General features: G+C 46.6%; 1 protein-coding gene across 4 annotated transcripts in view; it reads left to right on the forward strand.

Annotated features, from left to right (window-relative positions):
• PRDM1 (PR/SET domain 1) overlaps positions 1 to 24,739 on the forward strand; it is a 101,618-nt gene that overhangs the window by 52,561 nt on the left and 24,318 nt on the right. Inside the window, exon 1 of one of the 4 annotated variants that reach the window (XM_068160464.1) lies at positions 14,700 to 14,843. The exons of 2 other annotated variants lie outside the window; for them this stretch is intronic. The gene's annotated coding sequence lies outside the window, so the exon portion shown is untranslated. Of the gene's footprint in view, positions 1 to 14,699; positions 14,844 to 24,194; positions 24,273 to 24,739 lie in introns of those variants that run through there. One more of the 4 variants, XM_068160463.1, reaches the window with a different exon arrangement.

The following is a 24,739-nucleotide window of genomic DNA, read 5'->3' on the forward strand; positions in this document are numbered from 1 at the left end:
AAGTGACACAGTTTTGCAAGTTGCTGACTAAAATGGTTGGAATTACTCAGAGCTAAATGTTTTGTTGTAGCTGGAAACTGGAGAGCCTCTGGTGTTTACAGCATTGTTCGTGGTGGAAGGGATAGGTCCTGCTGCTGCACCTCTTCACCTCTTTTCATAGACCAGAAAGGTGCACAATGAAGATGTTTGTTCATATTTGTTTCACCTCCTATGGTTTGGACAATTAACTTTCTTCATAGCTCAGTTTACATTTTCATTCCTCTTCAGAGTTTCCATTAGCAAGTGAGTTTGTGGCTCCCCAGTGGTCACATTGTGATGTTTCTCTCTTAGAAATCTAAACCCCCTTCAAACCTGCTTTGGCTTAAGAGATATCTGAAGAGAAAAAAAACCCCAAAATCATCAATTAAAAGGATGGCTCTATAAGAACTGATGTGGTATTTATTGATAGAAAGCTGCAGCTCTTGGCTGTGTGGCTGGTAAGAAACAAGAGAATGAATAATAGCTACCAGTGTCCCGAGTCTGAAAAGTCAGAGGAAATGGCAGCAAGAAAAAGCAAATGAAGATGGATGAAACCCCAGGAGGGTGAAGGGAGACGTCCTCCATGCTGGCTGGGGCTGGGCAGCTGACTCCTGGGTCACTTCAGCTGTTGCTTTTCAGAGTGGTGTTTTGAAGGGACCCTGTTTGGCAGAAGTGCTTCCTGGCCGCCACCGCCGCGCACCGCTCGCAGATGCTGCCTGTGGGTCAGCGCGAGGTCACCACCAGTTAACTCAACACCTCCAGCCAGGAGAAAGCTCCTGGGGATAAACTGCCTTACTATCACTGTCTAACCTGCTCCAAGAGAACTCACAGATGCTTAACTTGCCCCTTTGCTTTGTCCCAAAGTACGTTTCCTTGGCATCATTAGCGCTGCTCTGCCCTCTCTCAGCACGGCAGGCTCAGCAGCGCTGTCACCAGACTGGTGCTTGAGTTTGCTCCTGACAGGTCCCTCTGCTCATGCTGTGGCCAGGCACTGTGCCTCACTGGCATCTCAGTAAGCTCACATGGACCAAATGAGGTCTGCCAGGGTCTGCAGAGGCAGGAATATCCTGTGCATGTGTGGGTGCCCACATGGGTGCCCCCAGGCCTTGCTTTTGTGGTGGGGTATGCCTCCTGGTCCTGTGGGACCTCAAACAAGGCCAGCTCCCCCTTGCCATGGCACCCACCAAAGGGAAGAGGTAGCTCTTAAACCTCTCCCTGTGTTCAGAGGGCTGTCAGTGGTGACCTCAAGAGGGGAGAGACTGAAGATGAAGGTGGGCAGGTTTTCCTTATGGAATGTAAAGTTGGATTATGTTCAGCAAACTGCTTTAGTCCTGTAGCTCTCCAGAGGTGGAGCAGTTGCATTTCAATCATTGTGTTGGAAAAGAAAGAGACTTAAAGGTGCAAATAAATGGCATGAGCTGGGCAGGAGCCCTCTTCCTACCTAGAGGTACACAAGAAATGGGTCTATTTTGCATGGCTCAGAGAGTTTTGCTTCTGACAGCAACTAGTGAGCCCAGCTCACAGGTGAGTCTGGGTGCAGGTGCTGCCTGGGTGTAGGAATTGCTGGGGCTTCCTCCAGTATCCACACACATTCTGGGCAGAAGCCTGGAAAAGGTAAAATGCTGAGGCAAGGAGATTGAATTCTGCCAAACCTCTGCAGGTTGCAGACTGCTCTGTTCTTGTCCATAAAGGAATTGAGTAGGAACATATTTTATGTGTGGGGATCCATCAGTAGATGCATAAAAGTACACATGTCTGTTTCCAATAAAAGGATTTCATGATCTAAACATCTTAAAAATCTTAGGCTTCAGGTTTTCTTGAGCAGGCTTGTTCAGGGAAACAAAAGAGGGTGCTTGACAAGATTATGGTGTTGCTTCTATGCATTTGCTTTATTCTTGTGGCTAAAAGGAAATTACAATGTGTTGTTAAGTCGAAAGTGTGGTCTGTGGAGCTGAACCAAAACTCCTTTAAATGGTCTAAAATTCCCCTTCTGATAAAAGGGAAAACTACAGAGCAGAGAGACAGGATATCTTTAATTTAAATAGCGGGGTTTAGGTATATTACTTTGAGTTCAAAGCATCTTTCAAAGGGTATGATGCCCACATTTTTAATTTTACCTAATACTGAGCATCTGGTGGGGACTGGTTTGTGGTACTGAGAGCAAAAGGAAATACATTACTCATAGATGAAAGGAGTGAGGGGGAATCACTGTCCTGACTAAAAATAGCCTTTTTTCCACCAGTTAATATCAGCTGGAGGTTTGATTAAATAGTAATTGTCTAGAAAAAGACAATAATTGAGTGTGACTGTTTCCTTTCAGGGGCCAGGCCCAGGTGGTGAAAGTTAAGTATTGTCCTTCAGATAAGGTCCTGAAAACAGTTTTCCTGGATGTCCACTGAACCCTTCTGCAAAACGTCCTTTCTGGGTGCTGAGCTGCAGACAGACAAAATCCAGGCCTTTTCTCAGGGCAGCAGCAGCTTTCAGGGATGCAGTGCTGGAGGATTTTATGGCTGCACTGCAGATACGAGCTGGCTCACCTCTTTGGCTGGAACTCTAACCCAGAGGCGCAGAGATCACAAGAGACAAATGTCTTGAATTAAGAAATGGGGTTGACATCTATAAAAGTCAGAGCACATCTAGTAGACAACATGTGTAATAAGACTATAACATTATATCTAATAGGGAGGCTGGGAAGCTGCCTCAACAAAAAGCAGCTTCCATTTGGGTTGGTGCATTCAAAACCTAAATGCCTCAGATGAGTATTTTGGGGGTGTTTCTCCCTCCCTTCATGTATTGATCTGTGTTGCTGTGGTCTCTTCCTAGAAATCAGTCTGGGTTTGGGGTTTTTTTCAGTACTAGGCTAGTGATGATGCTGGTGACAACTTCTCCAGGCTTTATTAGAGTCTGCAGTGAAGGAAACCATATTCCTGTGAGGTTAAAACATCTTGCTCTAAATTTCTTTAAGGTTATTTTCTCTGAGTGCCTCTTTGTAACGTTATCATTTATCACTTCTCTTGGACTTTGCATGTTATGAGTATCTAAGCATTGTTTAATTAACCCTAGCAAGTGTCCAGTGAGCCAGACAGCCATGAGGTAGTGCCAGGCAGGAAATGATTTTTAATGCCCTGTGTGACTTTTCAAATTGCTGCTTACTCTGAGCAGAAGGGAAGCAGAACTTCAGGGAGTTTTCTGTGGAGGAAAAGTGGAGGAGGAGAGAGCATGAGAGACCATCTGAACCTAGCCAAAAGATACAGAGTGCTCCCTGGGGAAGGGAAAAGCTCTCATTTCAGCCCTTTCGTCCTGCTTGGTGAAGACTTTAACCTTGAGCCTCCACTTGCTGAATTAGGACACTAATGGCTGCACCCGAGTCAGGCCAGCTTTGCTGGGTGGCCTGGGGAAAAGCCTTCAGAGAGACGATCGGAACAGCATGCTAAGGAGAGCAGCTCCCAGAAGCTTTGCTGTCCATAGCTCAGATTCTGTGTCTCTTGCACTCCAGGTAAGCGATCTCACTGCAAGGTGAGGCTGAGCTCTCACCCAGCCAGAAACGTGACTCACTTTGGAAAGCAGCACAGATGTTTTACTGGGAAGCCTGGGGTTTGGCCATTCCACATTTTCCAGGGGAAGCTGACCCCTTGGGTAGGTGAGAGTGAGCCGCTCTAAAGCCAGAGCAGCCACCGATGCCGTGTTCAGTTTGAGAACTCGGATGTCTTGATTCTGTGGTTTAAACCACTAGACCACACTCTTTCTGAAACAGGTAGGAATATTTGCATTTTTTATATCAGGAAACTGAGGGTGCAAGGCATGCCAGAAACCACGTTAGCAGTGGCAGCTAAGAACAGAACCCAGGTTTCCTGATACCAGCACCTGTGATTCAGCTTCAGCACATGGCGAGGGCAGGACAGAAAGGAACAAAGAGACAAAAACTGAATTTCTTCTGAACATGAGGACTCTTTTTGCTTCAGTTAGTGTTTTCCATTATATCCAAAGCAACAACAAAGTCAGGTTCATTGTTGCATCCCTGTAATCTAATTTTCCTTTGCTGTAACAGTTGGGTTTGCATGATGAATGTCCTGTTGGCACCTACCTCGGGAAGCTGCTGGCCTTCTGCTAACCACAGATTGGTAGGCTAAGGCCTATGGAGGACATAATCCTGGTCTGCAGGGGGGGCATAGAGATTTCTTCACCTCTGGGTAGCAGCTCAAAGTAACTGGAGCCCGAAACTCCTTGTGTAGTGTTTCAGCCCAGTGTGCTGAAAATTATCTTGAACTTTAAAGGGGGAGTGTGGCCTTTAGCTGAGGAGAAGGGCGATGAGTTTGCTTCTGACAGCTCTAAACACGTAGGAAATATGCACGAAATTTTAAAGGGCATGGTGACTGTGAGTTCAGGAAAGAAGATATTTCCCTGTCCTCCTCCATGGCAAATATAATGGAAAGCCGACATCATTCATCTGTATGTATCAATGTGTTTTAATAGAGGAGGGGGAAAATGGGGTCAGCAAGGCCTCTGAAAAGAGGCTAAAAGGAAGGAAGATTGAGAGTTCATCGCTTCCATATTTTGAGCCTGAGACTTCCAAAATCAAAGGCCTAGTAATCCTAATGGATTGACTTCCAAAATTCCTTGGATTTGTATTGCTGGACTTGTCTCTCTCCAGGGCTTAGCTGGATCCCTGCAGATAGATTTTCAGGTTTATATGCTGTAATTCCACTTAGTCCAGCTGTAAACTTGTGGTGGCTGAATTAATACGTTATAGAGGGGGGAAAAAGAAAGCAAGCAAGCAAAAAAAGAGAAAAAGAGTATACCTACAAACCTCCTAGCTTCTGTATCAAATCCTGAGGGGGAAAAGTAGGCATTTCAATTAGTTGGTTGTGTGGCCTGATTGAGGAACAGCCCCTTGGCTAACAAAGCTTTGTCTGTAGTATCAGCTTGCTCCTCATCCACCAGGACAAATAGAGTGGTTGGTCATTAACGGGCTAGCCATCGGGTAGGGGTTTTGTTCTTAAATGGGGGCTTTGTCTTATCCCTGCTGTTTAAGCCCTCTCCAAGCACTCCTCACCTGTCATATCTGTCATACATTTAATTCATCACGCTCTCTGGTCAAAAGCTACACTGATAGTATCAAGAGAAGAGGAGGGGGCTTCTTATAACTTTAGCGATCAAAGGAGATTACCAAGCAAATAAGATTTTAATGAAGACGGCAGGTTTGGAAAGGAGAATTTACTGCCTGGCAAATCACTGCCTCAGAAAGGTTCATTTGCTCTGTGTAATATTTGAGAGAGGAATCCCAAACTCCTGCAGAAAGCAGGAGGGATACGTGCGTTGCTTTGTGGTTTTAATTAAAGACACAGAGGGAGGAGATGAGGCAGGGGGGTGGAGGGGGGGAAGAGTTCTTTTATTTCACTTGTAAAGGTCATATTTTTAATCTGTAAATATGATAAGCTTGGCAGACTGTGTTTAAACACGGGGCTGTTGCAGTGATGACAAATCCATCAAGCAGTTTGCCACTGAAACGGTATGGTCAGGCCAGGGCTCTGTGTTATTTGACTCAGGTTTCAAAATATCAATCACAAAGCTGAGATGGGCTTGGCCTCTGTGAGCACTCCAGAGGCAAAGCAGGCAGGCAGGTCCCAGGCAGTCCCAGGCAGACACAATCCCATATTCCTGTGACTGCTCGTAGCAGAGGTTGGAGGTGGCAGGATGCACCTTTTGTGCTGGTCGGTGTTTTCCAGGAGGGCAGCCCCGTGCTGGGGGAGCAGGGAGCACTGGAGGTCTTCTCTTTGTCATGGAATGTCAGCCTGCAGCATCCACAGCTTAATTCACAATTATTTGCTGTTTAATCTGCAGTCTTTCCACAGAGGAATTCTCCCCCTTGGCACTCTCAGTCCAGAACACTTAACTCTTTTCTGGTAACGTGGAAACAACCAGTGGGGAATTTTCTGTTGCAGTTCCTACTGCTGCTGGCTTGCAGCAGTCAGGTGCTGCATTTGAAGACTGAATCAGCAGCAAAGATGCTCTGCTGGGAACATAAAGCAGTGCCTCAGCCACTGACTGGCATCTCTGCAGTGTATTAAGCCAAACCTGCCCTGTCAGCAGCAGAACCAGGCAGCTTTACTTCTGCACTTTTCCTTTGTGATAAAAAGAAAGCCTCTGCTATTGCTGGAGCCTTCCATAAGAGAAGGAGTTGTATTAGTAAGTAGCATGGAGGTTGACAGCTTAAAAAACAGGGGCAAGTGGCTGGCTAAATTTCTTAAGCTGAACTAAAAACGTGGTGTCCAGGAAGGAGATCATAAAAACATGTCTGAGCTTGTCAGCCTTTACAGGTTTGGGTGGAAAACTCCAGTTCTCACTTTCCACTGAGTAATACTGAGAGCTTATTATGTGTGTGGTTTTCAACCTGGCTGTGAAGTACGAATGATTTATTTAAGATGTGATAAACTATGGGCCTGCCCTGCAGCCCTGAGGAGGTCCTGCAGCTGGGGTGGTTTAAACTCAGGGCTTCAGCGTCCTTCTGAGGCTGGAGCTAATGTCTTGTATTTTCAGTTGTGCTCCAGCCACTGTCCATCCTTTCAGTCACCCTTCTGTAGCCTCCAGGACCTTCTGATGGGCAAGGCACAATGAACTAGTTCACTGAAAGAGAGGTGAAGGATCACATGCTGGCATCTGGTGACATGAATTTAGCTGAACCAGCAGCAGACCCAGATTTATTTGCGAGCAAAGATGGGGTAAAGATAGAGCCAGCACCAGTTCAGAAACTCTGCTGGAACCTTGCTTTGAGTAAGGGTGGTCAACAAAGAGCTTCTAACCTGATTTGCTTGAATCAATAGTGATAAAACCTATGTGTGAACAGGGTCTGTATCTGGCTGATGCTGTGACAGGACACCAGGACAGAGGCAGCTGCAGCAGGGCTCTCCTGGTGCTCACACCAGTGCAGCAGATAGGTGTGAGTGGCACTGGGAGTTGTTCTGCGCTGTAAATAGGGCTGGCATGTGTGCTAGACACAAACATTTGCTTTCACTGTTGGTTTAAGGGCCTCCATGCTTTTAATCAGCTAGAAGCTCTCCTGGGTTCTGTTGTCGTTGTTGCTGTTGGGTTTTTTTCCCTTTCCATAAATTGAGGGCAGCAGAGGCTAACTTACAATATTGTCTTCCTCTTCACACCTTGGAGACTCTGGCAAGCTGCATGAGGTATGGACCAACCATCCCAACTAATGTGCTCTGCTTATAGATCTTCAGAGGTATTTGCAGGACCAAAGTACTGATGTAAAGAAGTGTTTGGTAAAATAGCCTAAGTCCCTGTGACAGCATATAGAAGCCAAACGACAGAGCAATTCGTGGGTTACTGTTACAAATCCAACCTTTCAAAGGAGCTCCCAAAATACTTTGTGGCTGGAGTTTCACTTCAGGAATTTAGCTTTTCAGCCACTTTCTCCCAGGTTTCAGGCTGTCTACAGGAAAGCTCAAAACCTCCTTTTTCCCCCCTTTATTTCATTTTCCCCCCCTTTTCTTTTATGGAAAAGAAAGAAAGAAACACAGCATGGAGGGGGAGGTTTCCTGCATTCAAGGGAATGCTTTTGCACCATCTCACCCCGTACCTGACTGGAATGTAAAACAAAGAAAAGCAAAGCAAATTGCCTTCAGAAACTGGACATCAGTTTTCTCCGACAGAACAAAAGCCACCGTGCCAACACTTGGAAAGGCAGCACATCAACTGCTCTTATAGCTCCTGCTTTATTCTCTGCATCAAAGCTCCGGCTGGGGAAGGGGGGAGGGAGAGAAAAAAACAGAGAGTGAGAGAGCGAAAGAGTCAAGTCAAGCTCTTGAGAGCCTCTAATGACGCGTGCCAAACACGTGGAAGGTAAATCCCCTAATTCAGTCTATTCTTTCAGCATTCCCTGGCGGGCAGCCAAGCTAAATATTTCTGTCGGATAAAAAATGCACCCTCGTATGCAGCACTTTCCTAACAGGATGGCTCTGGGGCTGGAGCGGAGGGGGCTGCTCTGGGGGAAAGCCAACATGTGTGTTCTCTTATCTATTTATTTATTTTATTAAAAAGGGGCTTTATGGGCTGTGATTGGATTAACTTAGTGAACCCTGGAGGAAGAGGAAAAACAAACTGGGAAGCTGGTTTAGCACCCCCACCTTTTTGTCATCTTCTTTTGGGATTTCCTGGCTGGCTGCCACCTTGAGCCTGTTGAATGTTCTTTAGATCAATCAATTAAAAAGGCTTTAATATTTGGGTGATTGGAACGCAACATATGGGCTGCCGGTGCGGATGTCATGTGGTGCGTGGAGTTAATTGAAATGATTAATAGAGGTGTTAGTTTCTTCGAGACTAATTGAAGAAAGAATATAATTGGAAGCATGGGCTGGCCATTATTGTTGATTTTAAAAAACATATTGTGACCCTTAAAACACTTTTCCACGCTTGGAAGCGTGCATATGGCTTGTGTTTAGTTTTCTTCGACGCGCTGATTCGCACAGCCACGTTTGCTGTGCCTCCAAAAGTCAAATCTCTTCCTGATCCAAATTAACCTGGTAAAAAAACAAACACTCCTGTGTGTCTTGTCTGTTCCTAGCACACACACTGAACTTCTGCTACCTGTTTCTCTTTAGATCCTCACTAGACTTAAACCGATTTCCCTCAGCCTCGTTGCTGTCTGTGGGGTTACAGCATCTGTCCTCACAAACTGATCTCTGAAGGTTTGTTCGGACACTCTTCTCTCTGCACAGTGAGTTGTGGTAGTGTACACTCTCCTGGTGTCCTGGCACGCTGCAGACATGCCAAGTATGTGAGGAAACAGCATCTTGATCATGCTGCCCCACACCTTGGCAGCTCAACCATATTTCATTGAGATCCAGTTATCTATATGTGGGACTAGCAAAGGATTTGCTTTGACAGTCAACAAGAAATGTGAAATGAGAGAAATTTGGATGATTTAACTGAGGCCAAATCTTTTGGCTTCTGCTGCTTCTTTAAGGATGCACACTTCTTAGTAAGGATGCACACTTCTTAGTAATACTCCGAGAATATGTAGCAAAATTGTTAAGCTGTTGTGAAATGCAAAACGAAAGCCATGAGCTGGCTGCAGAGGACATCTGGCAGCAAGGAGTGGGTACAAAGGATGCAGCTCTGAAAGCTGTCCTGCTGCAGAGAGTAGCTCTCAGGTTAGAGATGGGGAAACTGAGAGAGCATGACAACCCCTGGTCTGTAGTCAGCAAGCACAGGCTGGCGGCCTGAGCATTGCATCTTGCTCGCTGCTGGGCTGTGGTTACAAGTGCCTTAGCAAACTTTCAGCTGGGGATTTCTTAAGACTGAGAATCATGGCTTAAATAACTTGTGAGTCTGCTAGAGGACAAGCATTCCCCTTTGGGAGGAAGAAGTCTGGCAAGGAGGTAGCAGAGTGTTGATCCATAAGGTAAGTCCACTGGAATTTAGGACAGGTGAGCCATGTTTGGAAGCGCAGTGTTTCCACACCAGCCTTCTTTTTGCCTGCTTTTGGCAGTAGAGGAAAAGCTGATGCATAATTTTAGTGTTCTGGAAGAGAGCTGTCATTCTGGAAAGGGCATGCAAATTTCCCCCTCCTCTTTTCCTTGCTTCTGTATTTGTGCATCTTTTTCAGCAGTCAGAATGTTTACTCCGCAGCCCAGAATAAACCGAACAGAGAAGCGATAAGTTTAGAGGATCTTTGTTGTTGGCTGAGAAGAAAAGACTATAGGATGGTTTTAATATTTGAGAGTCTTCCCACACAGATTTCCAGTGATGCTTTGAAGGCAACTGTGTGTCTGCAAAGGCTTTGAGCCTCCCCGGAAGATGTGGCCTGTCTTGTGTACAGATCTGAGCGAAGCGTTTGTAGAAAGGAAGTGGCTGTCCTGTACTGGGGGCTGAGAGGAAGGGAAGGCATCAGGCCTGGTTGCAAGCTTCCCTCACTCCCTGCTGCCCGATTTGTGTGTGCACGTGGTGCCAACAGGTTCAGATGATGAGGGGTATGGCAGGACAGACTGATGGAAATTAATATCCCAAGTATATTTAATAACTAAATAATTTGATGACAAGTCACTCAAGGTGCTGGGTTTATTACAGCAAAGGGCTGCAGTTAGCCACCTGTCTATTGTTTGGTCCTCATAGTGATGAGAAATAGCAGCAGCAGCATTTTTGTTGTCTCCATTGCCCTGTAGGATTTGGTATAGGAAAAGGAGCACTTTATGTGAACTGGTTGGAACAGGAGCATCCTCTCTGGCTTTATGCTGTGTAATTAATTCAGCTCTGCTGTATTGGCCTGGGCCACTGAAAGGCCAAGGAAGTAGGGTTGAAATCTCTGCATGTGCTTTGTATGTCATTTGTGAGTGATGGCAATATTCTCCCTCTCATACAATAAAATCCCTGTAACATTAATCTCAGGAAACTAATCTCTGGTATAAGCAGGGCTGGTAGCTTCACCTCTTGCTAAGACAGATCACTTGCATTTGGAGGCCCCACTTTCAGGTGCTCATAAATCTATCACATTCTCAGTTGTTTCTTACACTTTCCTCAAGCTTCATTTCCCCCCCAAACCTATTCTGCTATTTCCAAGAACTTGGCTGTGTCAAAAAGTTGTGTTGGTAAAGTTTGAATGTGTGATGATGCCTTTGCTTCTGAAAAATACATCTCCAGCCCCCAAATTTTTGGAGCAGGAGTTTGAATGAGAGGTTCAGTGGCTAAGAGAAGGACAGCATTCGTGGCAGGGAAGGGTGATGGTCACTGACTGAATATCATCCCCCTGCCAGGCCCACTTCCCAGATTCCCTGGATCTGCACATGTGCTTCACTTATGTCAGGTGTCTTGGTGGAGCAAGACCAGGACACTCCATCCCTGACTCCCATGCCCAGGAGATTTGCTTTTGAGCTACAAGTCAACCTAGACAACTGGCAGAGCAACAGCTCAGGAACTGTAGGAGGGCATCACAGCTAGCTTCAGTCAGTGAATGCTGTGGATCTAGGACTGAGACCAGAAAAACCTGTCTTCAGTGCACACTTACTACAAACCATCCTGAGGCCAGAGAGTCATCAGGAGGAGCTGTTTTTTAAAAGCTTGTGGACAAGAGTTGAACCTGGAGGGAATTATGAAGGAGGAGAGACTGCCTGAAGACCAGCAGTGTCAGGGAGGAGGGAAACTGAGAGTAAGGTTGGTACCAGACTGAGGGATTTATGGGTTGTGGTAGAGGAAGAGGAGCAAGCTCGGTGTTAAAAGCGGGTGGGATGTAAGCCAGCTCTCATCCAAAAGCTGCCTGACTGCATTAGCATGGTGCTAAGCCCAAGCTAATATATCCGGCTTCTCACCAGGGCTTAATAGCTCGGGCTCAGTGCCACACTAACATAGTCACAGGACTTCCAGTTGGCTTGACACTATGTCTGCTCTATGTGTGAACTCACCTCACCACTGCCGGCCTGCAGAGGAGCACCAGGAGATGCCTGGAGATTGAACTGCACCACACTGCTGCTCAGGCCAGGGAGTCCTGGCTTGCTAGACAGCAGGAAGGGCCACATGGGGATGGAGTGTGTGCCATGTTTACTTAGGTAGGAGAGAAAAGAAGTGCAGATGAGGAACCAGGAGGGACTGAAACTGTCTTGATGAGAAGACTTGGCACACAGGACATGGGTGTGGGAGGGGAGAATGGGAGTGACTGGAAAGGGAAACTACATGAGGGGTCAGCAGGAACAAAGTGAGGACATGCCAGGCAAGGAAACCGATCAGAAGTGTTGGAGATGAGCTCTGGAAGATGGGGTGGAACAGAAAGAGAGGAGAGAAGGACCAAACTCCACACCAAACCTGGCATGAAACCAGGTTGCCTGAAAGTAGTCATTCCTCTGCTTCCAGCATGACACCTGGGGAGCCCACCAGTGTCTTGTCTCTTCCAGTGCTTGTGCTGACCTTGCCCAAAGCAACTGTATGGTTGCTGTGAGGCAGGTCTGCTGGCTGCCCTGTAGAGGTCTGCCTGTGGCAGGTCAGAATGTCCCAGCTCTGGTGATGATCCATGTGGGCATCAGTGTGGTGCCAGGTCCTGGGATCTCTGCTTTTTCTATTTGCAGCTTCAGAAATCAGCACAAAAGCCACTGAAGAACTTTGCTAAATTGCTAACTCATTCTCCAGAGTTCAGGTTGTTTGCCTAACCCCAATTTGATCCTCACACATTATGATAGTGTCTCTAATTACTCATTTAATTACTGGTGGGGTTTGGGGTTTTTTTGACTGGCTGCTTGCTTCATTCAGGTATCAGACAAGCTTGCTAGGGGAGATAAACTGGGGTGGGGTAATGAAATGTTATCTTGGAGACACCTCTTCCCTCCATCTCCTTTGCTGCAGTGCAAGGAAGTAAAATAGCTGTGGCAGGAAGAAGTGTTGAACTCTCAGGGCAGATGAGCTGTGCTCTGAGGAGCCAGGTACTCTTTCTGCTTGTGATTCTGATTAAGATTCATTCCAGTTCACCTCAGCAAAGCTTTTTGCAGGTTAATTTTGGCATCTTCCTGGGCGGCTGGTGGGAAGCCCTGCAAAATACAGAGCCATCACAGATGCCAGGAAGAGGAATGCTTTGTGCTTTGAACGTAGACGGTCCATGTGCCGTGCATCAGCTGCTCTGCATGCCAAAATGACTGGATGTGTTTGATGTTGCTGTCATTGTGCCTCCACACTGCCCCTGCAGAGCGAGACCAGCAATGATACCTTCATCAGCATATGGGAGAGGCATTGTGAATATCAGATTAGTCATGATTTGATATTTGTGAGGCATTCAGTGCTCCTGTTGCGAGGAGCAAAGTGGAAAAACACGAGACTAAACGAGTTTGGGCTTCCAAGTGAACAGTGCATGGTTAAAAACAAAGGCATTGGGCCTTTCAAGGGGATAGAAAGAGAGAAAAATCAGGAAGAAAGATACTTTTTTAGTGAGCACTCATCTTTCTACACACTGACACAGGAATAGATCTGGTGGAAAAGAAATAAAGAGGTGGTGCATCATATACAGGGCACACAGCACTGAGCTTCTGTAGGCTATCCTGCACCTGGCTGCTCCTACCATTGAAGGTTGGGGCCAGGTTTGTCCCCTTTTGTTGTAATTTTGCACCAGCATTATCTCCTTTTATTTTGCACCAGGATTGTCTCCTTTTGTTGTAATTTTGCACCAGGATTGTCTCCTTTTGTTGTATTTTTTGCACCAGAATCGCCTCTTTCTGTTGTGATTTTGCACCAGAACGGTCTCCTTTTACTGTACTTTTGCAGTGCTTGGCTGGCTGCAGGGCACAGCTTTTCATGTAAGGCCACTTTCTTGCAGATCTGATGGTTTGCTGTAGGTTTTCACAGAACTTTTGACTCAGCTTCAGGGAAGGAGGAATGAAGAAGCAGAAGAGTGAAGTTCTGGAAGCTGAAACCCTCCTTTCCCTGCGTTTGAGCAATCTGCCTCTTATGAAACCTCCTGAAATCTCATTCGCTGATGGCTTTCTGACCCCCAAAATTATTCTTGTGCAAATGTTGACACCCAGCAGAGATGAAATCATTGACTTAGGAAAACATACCCAGCTTGTCAGAAACTGCAGGATTCCAACAACACACTTGCAACACCAGCTTTTCAATTGGTTTTTTCTTCCCCCCTCTCTCTCTCTCTTTTTAATGGTTTGTGGCTAGTTGGCAGATGGTGTTGTGAATCAGGTTGTACAGAATGGGGTTTGCTTTTCAGTTCATAGGAACCCAAATCCATGTCACATACCAAAGTGTGTGTATGTGTGTGTGGGGGGTGCTCCTATTTTTCACTTCTGCTCGTGAATTTTCTGTGTGCTGATGATTCTGATATATTTACTAATTTTCTGTTGACAGTTTTAATGACACACTGCCAGAACAAGATGTGTTTTCCCAGTGAATTGAAGCTGTGTGTAAATTTCCTGAGTGTATAGGGCTCCTTGAAAGGAAAGGACATCAAAGTTTCCCCACTGACCACCTGAAATCATTTAGTCCTCAATTGCTGGTGGGTTTTTTGTGTGTGTTTGGTTTGGGTTTTTTTTTATGATTCTGGCACTAAATTTCTTTGCTTGGATTGCTGAAGGAAAGTGATCTGGAAGTGGATGGACAAACCACCAGCAAAAAAAGTGGAGGCTTTGGGTCTCCTGTATCATGGCATTAAACACCAGGCAGGGCAAAAGGAACAGCTACAATCCATTTATCTGTGGATGCCTGTAAGCCAGAAGCATCATTTAAACTTGATTTTGAGAGTCACAGAGTCATTCCGAACAGAAAAGTCTATTTCTGTGGAGTTTGCCACCCACAGGAGGAGGGAACTGCCTTCTCTTAGCCTTGTGAGTCCAAAACTGACAATCTTGAGTCCTGCTCTTCAGAGGCGAGTTTTGGGGGTTGTGTTTTCAATCCAAGGCGTGGTTGAGTGCTCATTATCCCCCTGCTAAAAGCAGTAAAAATCGGTGCGAAACGGCTCTTGTGCAATCTTGTAATTTACCTTTATTTTAAACTGGCTTACACATCTTAATACATTATGACAATCAGAGTTATCAGGCCACCAGGCGGAGAGGAGTTTGTTTTGTTAATTGCTCTTGTTAAGCCTAATTACAGAACGGGGTGGAGTGGATGCGAGGAGGGGAGGGAGGAATCTGCTAGCAAGAGGAAATTCTAAAACCCTCGGAGCGGGTGGCAGGCAGTGCGTGTCGGGGAGCCGGAGCGCGGGTGTGGTGTGCGTGTCGGGGAGTGCGAGCATGCGTGTGTGTGCACGAGTGTGAGAGTGAGCGGCAGACCTTCCATATGGACTAACATCCTGAGATGCTGGAGGTGGGGAACCTGTGCTCTGTGGACACACGAAGGTACAGCTGAACAAAGAACTCTGCTGTGTTCTGCTTTATCAATTACCTCCTTTACTTTTTTTTTTTTTTTACTTTCTTCTTCTTTTTCTTTTTCTTATTTTTATTTTATTTTTTCCTCTTTTTATTTTCCTTTTTATGCTTTTTTTTTCTTTTCCTTTTTCTTTTTTCCTTCCTTTTTTTTTTTTTGGGGGGGGGGAGGAAGGAACGATGCAGATTGCTGTTAATTTTTTCAGTTTGATAGCAGATGGTTTGCTGATGTGACGTGCCACTCTCTGATATTATGGGTTGCCAGCACAAGGTGTGTGTGTGTTACGTAGCTGTGGGTTGGTATCCAAACTCCCTTTGAACCGCTTTCCTTCTTCCTGGTGATTGCAGCAGGGATGTGCTGCCCACAAACTGTGTTATTTGTTCAGACTTCCCAGCAGAAGGCACACATCCAGAGAGCCCTTCTGCCCGGCATTAGTCCAGTTTGTTTGTGTGCCCCACATTATGCTGCTGGCGACTTACGGTGCCTGACTGACCTGCATTGTCAGCCCCCCTCTGTTGCCTCGGGAGCCTCCGGGACAGAAGTTTCTGATAAGGCAGTTTTGAGCGAGCCGGACGCAAAGCAGCAAATGATTATATAACAAATCTGTGCTCTTCTCTGGGGTATGTTACCTGACTTGTTTGCTGCCGAGGTGGTTTTATTGTTTTGGCTACTGGGCGGAGGGAGGAGACTAAAGCAGCAGAGGAGTCACGCTTTTGTTTTGCTTAATTACAATGTACGCTCTTAATAAAACCTTTTAGTGCCGTGAATTAAATGGCATTGCAATCCTGCACAGGAAGAAAAATGCTACTGCTGTTGGAGCTGACAGCTGAGTGGTGAGATGGCCAGCGTGGCTCTGAGGCTCAGAAGCCTTTTCTTGCTGGCTGGAGATACTGCTGGGTAAATGTGTTTACTTTTGCCGTAGTATTTATACTAGTTAATGTGTCGCACTAGATAAATCTACTTCCTGAGTCCATCTTTCAGCTCGCTCTCTTCCCTCCCAGTTGACAAATGGTTTGAGTTTGACACCGTTTTATCAGTTGAGCCCCTGCTGGGTGCTGCATGCCTGCTTGTTTCTGCTTTATCGTGAAAAGTGAATTATCTGCAATATTTTGTTACCGTCTAACTAGCAGTTGGCAGGCTTTCCTATATGGACTGATTTAGATTTCAGCCAGGGGAAGCTGTTGTCTTTCTCTGCAAAGCTCCTGTCGTTGCTCTCCAGGAAAACAAAAGATCCCAGAGCTTTCTGCACCGCAATCTGCTGCTGTCCCACTTTCAAGGAGGTGTTTTGTTTGTTGCGGCAGCTTCCTATCTTAAAATGATAAATTGAGCGGACGTGTGCTCCGTTCTGAACCTCTCCCTCCAGGGCTTGCTGTGTTCACTTGGGACAAAGTACATGGTTTTGTGCTAGGCTCTGCTGTGATTTAAACTTCTTTTAAAGATTACAAAGCAAAAGGGAAAGCATCAACATCTTCCAGCAGTGGTGGTTTGATGAGGAATAGCTGTCAGGAGAACTCTACTGGCTTACCTCCAGTGGGTTGCAAATGCATTAGGGATTCATTAATATTAATAGTAGAATACACACTTCCTGCATTCGTTTTGACATCTTCCCCAGTCTGTTATTTTTTCCTTTTTTCTCCCCCCCTTTTTTCTTTTTCTTGTTATTTTTTTTTCCTCTTTTAAGAGCAACTTGAAGTGCAGTTTTAACACTTATTCAAGTTAGTACAAGGTTGATAAGGTAAAGTTAAACAGAAGGAGACCCCTGAGTGCGTGGGGTCGGTCTCTAGGAGTCCTGGAATTTGGTGCTGTGCTTTAGGGAAAGGTTGTGGTAAACTCATGGGTGAGGCTCTCAAGGCAGTTTGCAAAACAAGTCCTCTAGGTGCAGTTGTAACCAGCAGATGATGTTGTCAGAAAAAAATGTTCCATGAAGGTGATGGGAAAGACTATCTTAATGGCACGTAAGGGTTAGTAACTGTGTAGACTTCTGAGGTGGACACAGTAGAGGCTTGTTCACATGCTCAGGAGTGGGGGGAAAAAAAGAGAATCTGAACCATCCTTTAATCCCCAAATGTTTTGTGATGTTGGCTGAACAGTGCACTTTGAAAAATAAATAGAGCCAAGGTAATTTTTACTTGTTCTCCATCTTGTAAGACATGTGATGCACATTTTCATGCCTCTGCTCTGTCACCTGCAGACTTCCAAGCATACTTTAAAAAGAAGGGGGAAAAAAAATTGATAAAAACACCAAATATTCTTGAGACATGAAATAAACCCCAGAACACTGTCAGCACCAGGAGGGAGTGTGTCATTGTGATGGTCATTTTTCAGTGTCCTGCACAGCACAGCACAGTTTCACCCACTGAGCCCTTTAACTAGGAGAACTCGTGGTAGTAAAGGGAGGCAGGGGCATGCTTGGTGCAGAAAACACAGCTAAGGGTCCCAGTCTGTGAAGTGGTAAAGGGAAGTAAAACAAAAAAGAGAGAAGCCTCCAAAGAGCACCTAGTGTGGCCCAACCAAGTGATGCAGCAGCTACAAGTGCACACAAGTTTGGCAGCTCTTACTGATAGGGCAATTTGAATTGTCAGTGTGCGTCTGCTCTACTTGTTGAGCCTAATGAAAAGTACAGTTTAATCACTGGTGTGCCAAATTGACCATGATTAGCTGTTATTGCAGATTAGTGCATTGTCTGGGGCTCCAGAATTATTGATCCGGGTGCTGTGCTCTGGTGTTTTCTGTGCCCTCTATCCTAACCTCTGCTTAATGCTTAGGGGAGGGAAGCAGGAAAGGAGAGTAGGAGGGAAGAAGTCCAGATGGGAAGAAAACAGGTCCTGAAAAGACCACATAGGAACTAGGTCAGGTACTCTGAAGATTAAAGAAGCATGCTTCATCCCTGGACGCAGGAGGCAGGGACAAGTAGCATACAATTACGAGGAATTAGAACGGCAACAAGTAGTGCAGATTTATCAGCTTTAATTGTCTATTGTCAGGACAGAGCCCTTCTTGTAGATCAGGCACTGCCAATGCTTTAATACCTCTAATGGACTCTCTATTGTGGGATTATCTCTCTTAAGGACAATGTCTTTCTTAAAACTAGTTGTTTTGGGAGAGGGAGGGAAAGAAAATAAGGAAAGAAAAAAGAAAGGGGGGGGGGGGGGGGGGGGGGAAGTAGCTGCAGCCCTCATTTTTTTTCCCCTCCTGGTTTGTCACATTCTGCAGGAAGTAGCTGAGAGCCCAGTGTTGCTCTTCTGTCAGCAGCGCTATTCCTTCAGGGGAACTGATAGATACCTATTGAACATTAACCCCCTTTGCTCCACCTTCCCCAACGAGCTCCTCCAGAAACAATGGCGAGTTGATAAAGAGCAGATAAGCAAGGACACCCGGCTTAGGAATCTCTCTGCTATCTTTATTTTAAAAGCTTTCCCGGGTTTTGCAAAGTAAACATTACAACATTTAAAGAAGGATAAGGTGTCAACTATTTAATGAGAAGTTGTGTTTAATAGCAGAGGAATTCTTCCCTCCCCCAGCCAACACACAGGTATGAAAAGACTGTTATTTCACCACCCTGGGGTAGGAAAGGTGGGGAAATGACAACTGTACTCTTAGAAGCTGAAAAAGTGGTCCTTCAGCCTGCCCCTGCCAGATTCCCCAGGGAGCTCTGCCAGTCACTGTTGGGAATCCTTAGCTCCTAAATGCACAGTAGTGGCGTTGCTGGATCTGTGATAATCTGTGGGTAAATATTTTCATTCCCAGCGAATGGGCTTTGTCACGGCGTGGAGCTGTTGCTTTTGTTAATCTCTTTTGAAACACACTCCCTGGCCGGTTCTTTGTCTGAGAAAAGTGGTGTGGTTCCACCCATGGATCTCACCTTCCTTCTGCTGTCTTTGTCAGCTCCATGAGATTGGGCAGCCTGCAGAGTATCTGATATGAAAGTCGAGTTGTGCAGGAACAGAGCCTGGGGTTTTACTGTGGCTCATGCCAGGCATGCAGGGGAGAGGATACCCCAAAAAGTGTCACAACTACCAGGTTGATAAGAGGCATGAAAGTTGAATTAATGCAATTAATTCTGAGGTGGCTTCATTGTTTCAGCTCGTTGTCAGTTTGTTGAGGAGCTGATGTCTTTAAAACATTCAGCAGAGTGAGCCTTCTAATACATGTGTACTGTCCCATCTCTCCTCCATAGAAATCTGGAAGTCAGCCTGGTTTAAAGGGAAATTTCCCAAAGCAAACCCTTTTTTTTCCCAGTCCTCTGTCACCAATAAGATTGGAATGGGCTGACCTCTTAATTCTTTTTTTCCCTCTAACTCAGTTGTTGTGGACAGGACATTCAAAAGTCCATGTTTGGGATGTGGAAGGTTGATTTTCCTGCTCAGGTTTTCTTGTCCAGTATAAACGTGGGCTAGTAGAAACATGCAAAGACAACAGAAGCATTGTTGTATGGGCTTCTGGCTATCATCCCAACCTTGCCCAAGATCAGTGTTTCTCAGAAGTGGGATGAGAAGGCTGGTGGTAGCCAAGAGGGAAACATGTGTGATCTTTGCCGAGTGGCATTTCCCTTCTTGTAAGAGACAAGGAGATGGCTGCTTACATTTAGGCCAGACCCTGAAGTCTTCTGATTTTTCCCACAATGAAAAGAAGTCCAATGACAAAGCTTTTGATGATGCTGATGCTCAGTACCTCCAGCCCAGCTTCCTGGGAAATGAGTGAGTGGCTTCAGATTAGCTTGTCTTTCTCAGATGCATTTGCAGTGATGAGAAGCCAAACTTCTCAGGGTGACTTCTTGTCCTCCTAATAGCAGGCCCAGACAGCTTCATCTTCTTCTCAGACTTGAGCCTCAACAAGAGGAAATGGATGAAGCTTAGTTCTTGCTTGTGTGCTGCAAGAATGGCCTTTTTTTTCATTGGAGGAGGCTTGTTTTGGCTTATTCATAAGTCATCAGAGCAGTATTTTAAGAAGGCCTAGCTGGAACCCAAAAGGGCTATGGTATTTCAGTTTGTCTCTTCTTTTCTCTTTTTAAGGAAACATTTTTGAGAGGATGAAACAACAGAAATCAAAAGAGTTGTTAAGGCTTGCACTAGGCAGTAGCTGAGAGTGCAGCCAGAAGATCTGCTCTTGGTATTACACAGCTGAGACGAAAATAAACGTAAAGGCATTTGGAAGTGCTAGGAGGCAATGACCAGGGTGCTCTGTAATTAAAGGCAGTCCCTGAAAGCTGCATGTGCTAATTCAAAAGCCTCCTGGCTACAACATACACCACCCCAAATGCCCTTGCAAAAACCTTCATGTAGATTCAAGTGCAATTTTAATTTCTCTCTTTATAGGCAATACCATGGTGAAGCTGTCTAGGGCATACAAAGGCTCCGAGATGGTATCTGAAGCCTATAGGCTGTGTTTCGCAGAGGTCAGGCCAGTCTGTGGGAAGAAGCCTCTAACTTTTCCTGTTGTACAGTCACAGAGCTTGCTGGGTCTCTCTCTTTTCCTTGAATCTGACAGCAACCACATTTTCAGAACTGTGGCCCCAAAACATGAGTGTATCTCAGCAGAACTTGAAAGTAGGTTCCTCTTTGAGTCTGATTTCTCAGTTGGCTTATAAAAGATGTGCAGTCGTGCAACTACATCATGTACCTTCCCCGAGTGTAATGACCACAACTGGTCCCCAAATGTTTACCAGCACAAGGATGCCTACATGCAGGAAGTGGGAAATGGGGGTGGGTCTGGTAGTTACTCTTGATGTGGTTAATCTGCCACTGACCTTGTTTGGGTAAGGGTAAGGGGAGGATGTGAAAATGAGACTCTGCTTTAATCTCTTGTGTGCATTTTATCTCCCCTCCAACTTTCTAAAGAAGTTTCATCTATTAGAGCCAGCTCCCTTCCCTCCTTCTTCCCCTTACAACTACAGCAGGCACAGGGAGAACAGCAGCAGCAGCTGAGGCTGAGTGGCGCAGGCTTGTTGTTGAGCTGAAGTGGTGATAGCATCAAAGGAAATGGATGGGGATTTCTGAGATCAGAGCTGTTAGGGCCATTCATGATTTGTTGTCAGGCTGAAAGCTGCTGCAGAGAGAGCTGCCTGAGAAATGCTGATTAATACAGTAATTGAGGTTTTCTATGAGCGAGAAGGAAAAAATGAAAATGTGACTAAAACTGTTCTTTTTGAAATGAACAACAAGTTGAGATTGCACATTCCAGACAATAGCAGCTACTGGTATGAAAGATTTCTATAAAAGAGCAGAAAACTTCTGGCTGAGCAGGGTGTCTTTTTATGTTTCTCTATTAAGGAGGAAGGTCAGGAGGTCAGTCTATGTATTTCTTTAATGGCGGAGTTTCCTTTGTGATTCTTACTTTAGTACATGTTCTTAACAATGTGCTTCTGTCTCTTCTTCCCTGATAAAAACTTGGTTTTATTCCAGATCAGGCGCTGTTAGGCTAGACCTGTGTGTCAGTGAAATCCCTGCTCCTGGCCTCAGCTTTGCTGAGACCCTGGAGCTCACATCAGGGTAGCCTGGGAGCATGCCATGGAGATATTTGCAGTCCATAGGCTTCATAGGCTGTGCTTAGCCCCCCAGGCTCTGCTCTACCTGGGATGTTGGCATCCTCCTGTTGTCCTGATGAATACTTTACTTCATCTGGTCTGATCTAATCTCTGTTCCCTCCTCTTCTCCAGCCCAAAAGCATTCTCAGTTCCTTGAAAGGCAGATTTACTTTTCTCCCAACTCTCCTTCATATTAAGATCAACCCCTGAAGGAAACACGTTAACACCACCCACCACCCCTTTTCTTTTTCTCCTTGGCCCTCTCCCTTTTATTTTTATTTATTTATTTTTCTTTTCTTTCAAGCTAACAGGGAAGTGAAAAGCTCTGAAACAGCTGCCTCTCAGAGTGAGACTATTTTTCAGTAAAATAATCACCTTCAGTATGACTACATTGTTTTTCTGTTCTATGCGGTGTGACTCAGCATCAGCTAATTAACCCAATCAAGTAGGCCGGATTTCTCTCCTTTAATGAATGGTTCTTCCTACTTCAGAGCCTTCCTAGACCTCATTTTGGATGTGCCTGGGTTTTACTGGATATATCCAATTACATTTATATCCTTCAGCCCCGTGCTCGGGCCAGCTCTCTTGTGGAATTACCCTGTGGTGGAAGTTAAGCCAGGACACTCACTAGCTAGCAGTTGCCCTACTTATGCCTGCGGCCAGGAGCCAGCCCTCCTGGGCTAGCACATACGGAAGGTCTTTACAGAGATCTGCTATTCTCAGCACCACGCACCAAAAATGGCAAGTAATCCCTTCCACAGGTCTTTTCACCAGAGGGAGGAGGAGTAGGTTAAGGGAAAGGGATCTGTTAGCCCATCAGAGAGACGCAGGCAGCCGGTTGCATAAGGCACGCTTTTATTTTTATTTTCCCTCTTTCTTCCTTTTTCCTGTGAAGAAACACTTAGTGCCCTGGTCACCCACAGAATTTACGTGCCTCCGTGTTTAGGAGAGAATGTGAAACTAGCTGCCACGTAAAGCGCTGGGAAAGCGATGAGAAATGCTTTTGCAGAAGTGTGAGGAGGAGGAAAAGTAGTAGAGCTGCCTCACAGTGGAGCAGCTTAGCGTTCACACTGGGTTGTAGATGGCTATAAATGGAGTTGTGCATCCCTGTTCCTCTCTGAGCCTGAGGACGCCTCACTGAAGAGACAGGACCACTGCTGAAGGAAGTAAGGCATCTGGTTGTTTTGTAATGAGAAGCAGGAATGCTCTTAATAATAAACAAACAGGACATTGTATGCCATCATCACAGGATGTCCTTCCTTCAGTCAGCACGCTGACTGGGATTGGAGGAGAAAAAAATTGGGTCCGGGGTCTGCTGATTGCTGTACCAATCCTGCCCCCATCACCAGAATGCTGCCCGCCGGCCCCTTACAGCGCCCTGCATGGGATCAGCTCTTGCTTGCTTGCCATGGGTTAGGAAATACTGCCTGCCCTGATGCCGAGAATATTAGCCCTACTCTACTTGTGTGAGCTTCCCTACTGGTGCTGAGGGATGGGGGAAGACTTTATTTAAAGGAAGAAACAAATGTTTTTCCCAACTCGTTTTACAAGCGCTGATTAGGCAGAGAAGTCTGAAAGGGGATGAAATCAGGACTGTGAAACCCCCCAACTGGTCAGATCAGATAGTACTGCACATTTAAGGTTTGGGAGGAAGCACTTGAAATCGGGTTTTAATCTATGCTCTGGAACCTGAGAATCCTTTTAGTTGTTATTTTTATGTCTAGTCAAATTGGGGTGGGGGTGGTGGGAAATGAAAGTGGGCACGTGTTGTTCTCTGGTGCTTAAAATGGCAAGAAAACCAGCTTTCTGGTAAAAGCTGTCTTGCATGTGGCGAGACTTCTCCTGCCTGGTTGCAGGGCACCTTGGTCAACAGGGCATGACAAAAAATCTTAGTATTTTAAGAAAACCCAAACCCAAAAGCCCTCTGTGGGTTGGATAGGGGCAGGGTAGGGTCCTCAGGTAGAGCCAGCCCCAGCTCCTGCCCTGTGGGGAGGGGGTGAAAAAATACAAATGTTAGTAATAATAACTTAAAAAATAAATAATAAAACAAAACACAGCAAAAAATAAAACCAACCCCAAATGCTCCTTCGGGTTGGATGGAGGCAGGGCAGGGGTGTCAGGGAGAGCCAGCTCCAGCTCCTGCACTGTGGGGAGGAGAGGGCATGAAAAAAAGTATTAAAAAGAATAATTGCACAGCCCTCTCTCTTTTTTTTTTTTTTTAACCTTTTTTTTTTCCCTTTTCTTTTTAACAAACAGCAACATCCCAATCAGAGCAAACAAACAGAAAGCCCCTGTGGGGTGAGTAGGGCTAGGGCAGGAGGGGACTCAGGTAAAGCTAGAGCCAGTCCCAGCTCCTGCCCTGTGGGGAGAGAAGAGGGGAAGGCAAAAAAAAAACCCTCACCGTTTAATGATAATAATAATAAAACCCCCACAGTACAAAACAAAACCACCGAGGACCAAACTACCCCCAGAAAGCCTCTGGGGGTTGGTCATGGGCAGGGCAGGGGCTTCAGGTAGAGCCAGCCCCGGCTCCCGCCCTGTGGGGAGAGAAGAGGGGAGAGGGAAGAGGGGAGGGGCCGGTGCGTGGAGCGCGAGCCGCGCGCGGGCTGCGCGCGAGCGGGCAGCGCGCGGCGCTGTGGCAGGCGGCCCCCCAGCGTTCCCCGGCGGCAAGAGCAGAGAAGAGGGCGGGCGGGCGGCAGCGCAGCACCTGTGTCTGACAGCAGGGGAGGAGCGGAGGGGAGCGGCGACTGGAGGTGTGAGTCAGTCTCCCGGGGACCCGGCCGCTGGAAGGAAGGGGAAATGTTTACTCGGTAGAGATGAGCCAGGTTTGCCGCCGACGGTGGGCTTCGGTGTGGAAACGCGCGCGGATTCTGCCCCGGTAAGGAGCGCGATGCCTCCCCTCATCCCCCCCCTTGCTCCCCGCCTCACCCCGCACCTCCCCGGCGGTTTTTTTCCTGCTCGCCCTCCGCCGGCCGCGCCGGCACCGGCGCCTGGGGAAAGGAGCGCAAGTTTCCTCGTCGCCTCTCCCGAGCCGGGGCTGCTCCTGTGATCGGCGTTAACCCTTTTCGCTCCGCCGCGCAACTGTCACCCCGTGCCCCGAGTTTCGCTGTGACTCTCCTCTCCTCCTTTTAATGCCAGGAGTCAGGAGCTATTGCCCCGCTGGCTCCGGCTGCTGTCGGGGCAGGGCGCGGGGGCTGGCCGCGAGCCCTGCCGTGTGCCGCTGCCTCCGTGCCTCCGGCCCGGCCGTGCCTCTCCAGCGCCGCACGGGCAGTCCCGGGGTGGGCAGCGGGGATCTCCCCGTGACCCGGAGTCGCTCAGCCTTTAACCTCTTCCTCGGAACATCGC

This window comes from Melanerpes formicivorus, unplaced genomic scaffold (assembly GCF_026170545.1).
Source record: "Melanerpes formicivorus ecotype bairdi unplaced genomic scaffold, bMelFor1.0.p_v2 SCAF_50, whole genome shotgun sequence".
NCBI classification, from domain to species: domain Eukaryota; kingdom Metazoa; phylum Chordata; class Aves; order Piciformes; family Picidae; genus Melanerpes; species Melanerpes formicivorus.